This window comes from Raphanus sativus, unplaced genomic scaffold (genome assembly GCF_000801105.2).
Source record: "Raphanus sativus cultivar WK10039 unplaced genomic scaffold, ASM80110v3 Scaffold4580, whole genome shotgun sequence".
Lineage (NCBI taxonomy): Eukaryota > Viridiplantae > Streptophyta > Magnoliopsida > Brassicales > Brassicaceae > Raphanus > Raphanus sativus.
The window spans coordinates 1-6600 of record NW_026619882.1 but is presented as its reverse complement, the minus strand read 5'-3'; the positions used below and the strand labels follow the sequence as shown (position 1 = coordinate 6600).

The following is a 6600-nucleotide window of genomic DNA, read 5'->3' as shown; positions in this document are numbered from 1 at the left end:
TTAGAATGACCTCATCATCAGCATGGATAGCAAAATGTTGGCTTCAGATTTCATGAAGAATAAGCACAAATACTAATTTTCAAAGTAAAAAATGTACAAAAAACAAATATTTTAAAAACAAAATAAACAACAGCTCCGCGCGACAAACCACTAGTATATTAATATAATTGCATTAAAAAGTGGTTATATTTGCTGTGTCAATTTATATGGAACCCATAAATGTAGGAATACGGTAAACAGTTTTGAGGTTTAGATTGGTTCATATTTGCCGTGGTTGATTCGATATTTATATATTTTCTATCACAGGTAAATTATTAGGATAGAAAACATATAAAAGTCGTTTAAAATTGGAATATTCTAGGGATATACATTATTTGAGATTTATTAAGTTACAACAATCTACGATTTATGTTTTTACGATGATTAAAGTTGTTCAGTTTAGATAGGAGATCACAATATAGTTGCGATTTTTATACCAGTTAGTGTGCTTAAAATAAAATATATTTTTGGTTAATTGTATTTGAAAAAAGATTTGCCAAAAAATTTTATTCCAAAGATGCTACTTTTTATACCCAATTGTTATCTAATTAACCTAACATTAATAAAGAAATTCATGAGTAAAAAATTATTGGGTTTTAGGATTTCGTATATATCTGAATATATACATCTAAAATTTTAATCATACAAATAAACATGTCATTTTTGATGGAAACTGATGATCTGAATTTAATTACAATTATATATTGTTTAAGCAATGGAGAAAGAGGGTTATAGCAGTTTGAAAGGTCATAAACCTTTGATATTATATTAAAAACTATAACCACGATAGGAGAGATAAATTTGATCTTCTTATTTGAATAATGCAACATGTAGGTTCTCTGGTGCAATTGTTTGTAAGCAAAAGATTATTTGAAAGTGATAAATGATAAATACACTGATGTTAACAGAATGTATTGTTTTTATTTGAAGCTGCAGAATCCAATAATCGTTGAGTTTGGGTGATGATGGAACATCATTCTCAATTTACAAGATATGGTACATATACTCTCTAAGAAGTGAAAATCGTGTTGCAATTGAAGTTTGTTTAAAACGTGGCTGTTACTTTGATATTAATGATACATTATGTTTCAATAGGAATACATATGGTCAATTAAACGTGTTGTTGTTTAATCTACGTAGCTGGATTAAAGGTGTTGCTATTTAAATAAATAGAATTAGGAAAATGCTGAATTTAATTAAAACTATATGTTAAATAAAGTAAGTGGCAGAATCTTGTAAATACTGTTCAAATAGAAGGGCATCTCAAAAAGAACCTTGTGTTTTAAAATATAGATTAATACTATTAACAATAAATAAATGAAAGTGACATATTTTGTTAATACTTGTAAAACAAAGGGACCTAAAAAAATCTTATGTTTTAATAGTATAAACTAGATTTTGACCCGCCCTTTTCAAGGGCGGAACCATTTTTTTTTTTTTTTTCAAAAATGATATAGATTTGTATTTATATTTTGATTTTATCTGTAATTGACAATATATAATAAACACGATACATATCTTCATAATAATAATTTGAGATTAGATCATTTGATTTGCTCTTTTTCATGACAAGGGTAGCGATGATTTGCGCGTGGATATGTTTTCTAATTATTAAAGATATTTAGTGGTGTATAATATAGGTATATAATATTTTAAATGTAATTTAGATGTATACAATACATGTCCGTACATATATTTAACTGTGATGGGGTTATAAGTATGATGTACATCGTTGTTCTTATATGAAAAAAGTAAAATATAGTACATGATTTTTTCTTTTAGTTTTAGATTTCTAGTTGTACATTAAATATTTAAAAGCTTGATATATTTCAATATTTTTTAATATTAATTATTATATGTTATTTATTTATAGTATTCCACATTATAAATGTAAATTATACATGACAAATTCCTAAATATTGTTGTTGTTAAGAAGATGAAAAATTATATATATATATATATATATATATATATATAGACCAAAATGTTATGGATTTATAAAATAATATATCTGACTTTTGATTTTATGGTTTGACATCATTGGGTAAAGTGATTGTTGGGTCTGAGGTAACCATAGACATATCAGTTTAACTTTTTTTTTTGTGTGTGTAGAAGGTATTAGGAGATGGAAGACTATTTATATAATATGCTAACGTCTAGGCAATGTTTTTGAAACCCGACCCCGGACCGCGGTCGAAGCGGTAATCCGGTGGCCAAAGATAAATCTGATTTGGGTTTTGTAAAAAAAACAAAAAATTTAAAAACCCACTAAACCCAGAATCTGGTACCGGTCTAACCAAAACCAATGGACAATTTTTTATTTTTAAAAAAATATATTTTGTATAATTTTTAATTAAGAAATTAGGTTTTTCGTTTTGTTATCGATAACTTATTACTGATGTTTTACTTTTGATATATTTTAGATTTGAAGTTTATTTTATTATTTACATTAGACATATAAATATTTATGAATTTTACGTCCTGATATTTTTTTGTTAGATGTCATAAATCTTAACTTTTAACAACTTTTTAAAATAATCTAAAATATTTTTGATTTTTTTATGTCAAATAAAAATCAAAATTTAGAAACTAAAGTTAAACGGTTTCTAAATATTTTTCAAACATGAAATATATACTATCCAATTTAGTATAAAATATGTACAGTTTAGCATTAAATGTAATAATGCATATAATCTAATTATGCTATAGAAAAAAGAAGCAGTCAACATAACATATCCCCATATCAAATGATTTTTTATTTGTTTGAGTGGATTTTTCTAGATAAATGTGTCAAATAGTAGACCACAAATAAAATAATGAAAGTTTAAACAATTTATGTTGACAAATTTTGGTTTAGCCCAAGACAAACTGAAGTAATTTTTATGTTTGGTACGTGACCTGTTAATATAAGTCAGCTAGTGTATTAGGAAAGAATCTAAAAAATGGATATTGCGTAACTAAATTACAGGGAACATATATTTCTGTAACCGATTTATTGAAAATGATATTTATTTCAAATCTTTAATAATTAGATATCTTTAATAATTAAATATGGTCCATAAATTATGTCACATCCTAACAAATTTGAAACAGGCCAAACTTAAATGAAAACATCCTATAGTAGATAATTTTAGGACTCTATTTTAATAGAATAGATGTAATCTAATGAAATGTTTTCTTTTTGCTAAATGATGTGTATATTTTGTAAAATAGTTATATTGTTATGCCTCAAATATAGTTGAGATAGCATAAAAGTGTATCGGTGATATTATCCAGTTGCAGATTATTGTCAACGTATGATCCATCTCCAAATTTTACTTTCCCTTTGATGTTTTCGTTTATCTCAGAGAAGTAAGATCTTTCTCCTGTCATGTGGTTACTAGCACCATTGTCCAAATACCACACTCCATCTTCTTTCTTGTCGGCTTCAAGCTTTTAGGGATTACTTTCTCTTCATTAAGAAACACCACTTCAAGCATATATAGTGCTACCTCTGCAGTCTCAGTTTCAGTTTTGTTGAGCTCTTCATCAGCTTTCTTTTCAGTGCACACAGAGGCAAAGTGTCCTTTCTTTCGACAATTATAGCACACAATCTGAGAGTAGTCTCTTTTCTCTTTGCTTCTCTCGCTATAACTGCTCCTGCCTCGACCTCTTTCTATGTTACTTCTTCTGCGTCCTCTGTTATGTGCTCTCCCTCTTCCTGTATTATCTGATCCTCTTTGATCATACAACTTTTCAGTGTTAGAGTACAGAAGGTTTCCTTGTTGCTCAAACGGTTCAAAGCCTCTTATATATTCCTCATAAGTTTTAAGCCTCCCAATAATATCCTCAAAGCTAGCTGTTTCCAAATCCAACATCTGCTCCAGTATCCTGTCATGTGGATGAACTTTGGTGGTAGACTATTTAGGAATTTCTTTACGACTTTGGGTCCTTCAATGCTTTGTCCTAACGAAGTCGCTTTAGATGAAAGCTCTGAAATATTTCCTGAAACGTGTTGATAGTATCTGAGTCATCCATCTTCATACGGTCAAATTCGTTCATTAGTGTCTCACTACAAGAAAATAGACGCATACCGACGAAAGTGGTCGTCGGTTTCAGTTGGTCGGAAAAAAAAATCGTCGGAAATCTATCAGATCTTCCGACGATTTTCTGACGGATTGCGATGAATTCGATTCTGACGGATTGCGATGAATTCGATTCTGACGAAGTTCCGACGCCATTCCGATCGCTTCTGGATTTCGTCGGTTTGTCGTCGGAATGTGGTCAAAAAAGTCCGACGCTTTCCGTCGGAGTGATCGTCAGAATTTCCCTATTTTTTTGTAGTGTCTGAAGAAGAGCTGACTTAACACGCTCCGCTCCTAGATTCCTTGATCGTATGGCTTCCCAAATCACCTTAGGGGAACCTAGATCACCAGGCTTACAAGATCATGGTTTGGTATTGACTGAAACAGAAGTGCTGTAGCTATGTCGTTCTTGTCTTCCTCATCAGTTCCTGACTCTATAGCTTCCCATACCTTGTGCACACGTAAGAGCACTTTCATCCTCATTGCCCATACCGTGTAATTCGATGTACTCAGCATCGGACACACCACAGCGCAGGTACGACTTCCTTCACCTTTACTAAAGCCTTAGAATCTGCCATTGTTTCTGTATCTAAGCTATGCGATCAAGATAAAACCACAAGCTCTGATACCAAATATAGTAATTAAGACACAAAGATTATAAAAACGGTTACTTTGTTTTTATTTCTTTCTTTGCTTTTTTCTTAATTGTTATTAAGATCATATTACATTAGGTCTTTTTATATAGGTAATAAAAGCTACTTATCTTATCCTATTACATGTTTATCTAGGAGTCTTTGTCTTTATCCTAAACCTATAAGTTATTCCTCTTTTTTTATGAATAACTTGATTCATAAGCTATCTCTTGAAGCTTATCCAACACTTTTGTCCTCAATTAGCCTATGAAGTAAGGAACTTATTTGAAAATAATTGGATACATGATGAACTTATTTGAAAATAATTGGATACATGATTAACTTTTAGAGTTTACATGATTAACATGTAATATCAAATTCAAAAACTACTTCAACTTCTTTTTTCATCCACTAGAAACAAAATTATTCTAGTGGAAAAAGACGACTAATCTCGTACGTCAAAACGATAAAAGCAATAAACGTCTAACGGTACCAGTTCATCGTGGCTGTCTCAGCTCTCTTCTTATCTTGTGAGAGAACAGTCTACAAGCATCCATGCTTAAATCCACCGCCGCTGCTAAAGCCACGTGCGCCGCGGCATCCTCCACGCATCTCACATACTTCTCCCCTACTTCCACCTTAGGCCTGCTCTGTTTCTCAACTCCTTCCACCCTGGTCGACATCACAAACCCAAGTTATGTTGCGCTTGCGGTAGAAGAAACCCGAAATCCGACCCGCATCCTGAACGGGATTTTGATGATCCACTACTCAACCGGGAGGAAAGATCAAAACTCCCATCCGAGAGTGTCAAAGAAGCAGCCGTGTTGGTGTCCGCGGCAGCGATGGTTCCGTCTGTGACAAAACTCCCTCCGAATCTTGCCCTGATCGAAGACGACGAGGAGATTTCAGTAGCGATGTCATCTTGAAATAGATGGAACCGATAACCGAGGACGTCAGAGAAGCCAGGCTCACGCCATGCCTCGAGACGACCCCATGCTTCATTATGTTGCCATCAGGCCGGAGGATGAGCCATTCGCCAGGGCTTGACTTAGACACGCGCTTGGAACCGGGTGATGGTACGAAAGGTGTGATAATTGAAGCCATAGCTACTGCTGAGCCAGAGAGATCATGGATCATTATCGACCAACCTTTTCTCTCCTCCATGTATGTTTTTTCTTTCCGGTGGTCAATGACGGCAGTCTGAAGAATTAACATGAAATGAGTACAATTTTATGTGGTTGGTGATATTCTATAAGTAGTACGAACCATAGACTTAATTAAATCATTAAAACAATATGAAGAGAGTTAAAAATTTACTGACCTTGTAAGATTTGGGGAGTTACTGATTCCAAACTTGCATGTGAAAACAGCTTGTTCTTGTTTCCATGTACAAGAAAAACCTTGGGACTACACTCCGGCTCGCCTCGAACTCAAAGATAAATCTCCGGTCGGGTTCAACCCGTACACTAACGTGAAGGTCCGGATTCTTCTTCTTTGACTTGTTATTTAGTGCCCAACTCAACCCATTCATGGTGAGCCAAACACGTCCTAGTTTCCGCCGTCTTTAAATCCAATGAAAATGTTAAAGCAACCAATAAGTTTCACACCACTCAAAGAAGGGACGAGTCACACGATGCAGCAGAGGAATAAACCTGACTGAGAGGACACTCCGTTCAGGCTTCATATTTGAGACCATTCAATCTGAGCCTTGCTTAGAATGAAGCAAGCAGCAACGGTTGACACATCACCGGAGCACAACCGGGACTGGGGGATTCTGATTCGGTTCGAAACAGAACGGGAACCGCAACGACTTGGCGTGGGAAACTCTTGAATTTGATCTTACAGAACCAGTTACCAGGTGCTGC

General features: G+C 33.6%; 2 pseudogenes; both read right to left on the bottom strand.

Annotated features, from left to right (window-relative positions):
• Window positions 1–5130: 5130 nt before the first annotated feature.
• LOC130507474 (uncharacterized) lies at window positions 5131–6447 on the bottom strand (annotated as a pseudogene).
• On the bottom strand, window positions 5818–6597 carry LOC130507475 (uncharacterized; annotated as a pseudogene).
• Between the last annotated feature and the right edge of the window lie 3 nt (window positions 6598–6600).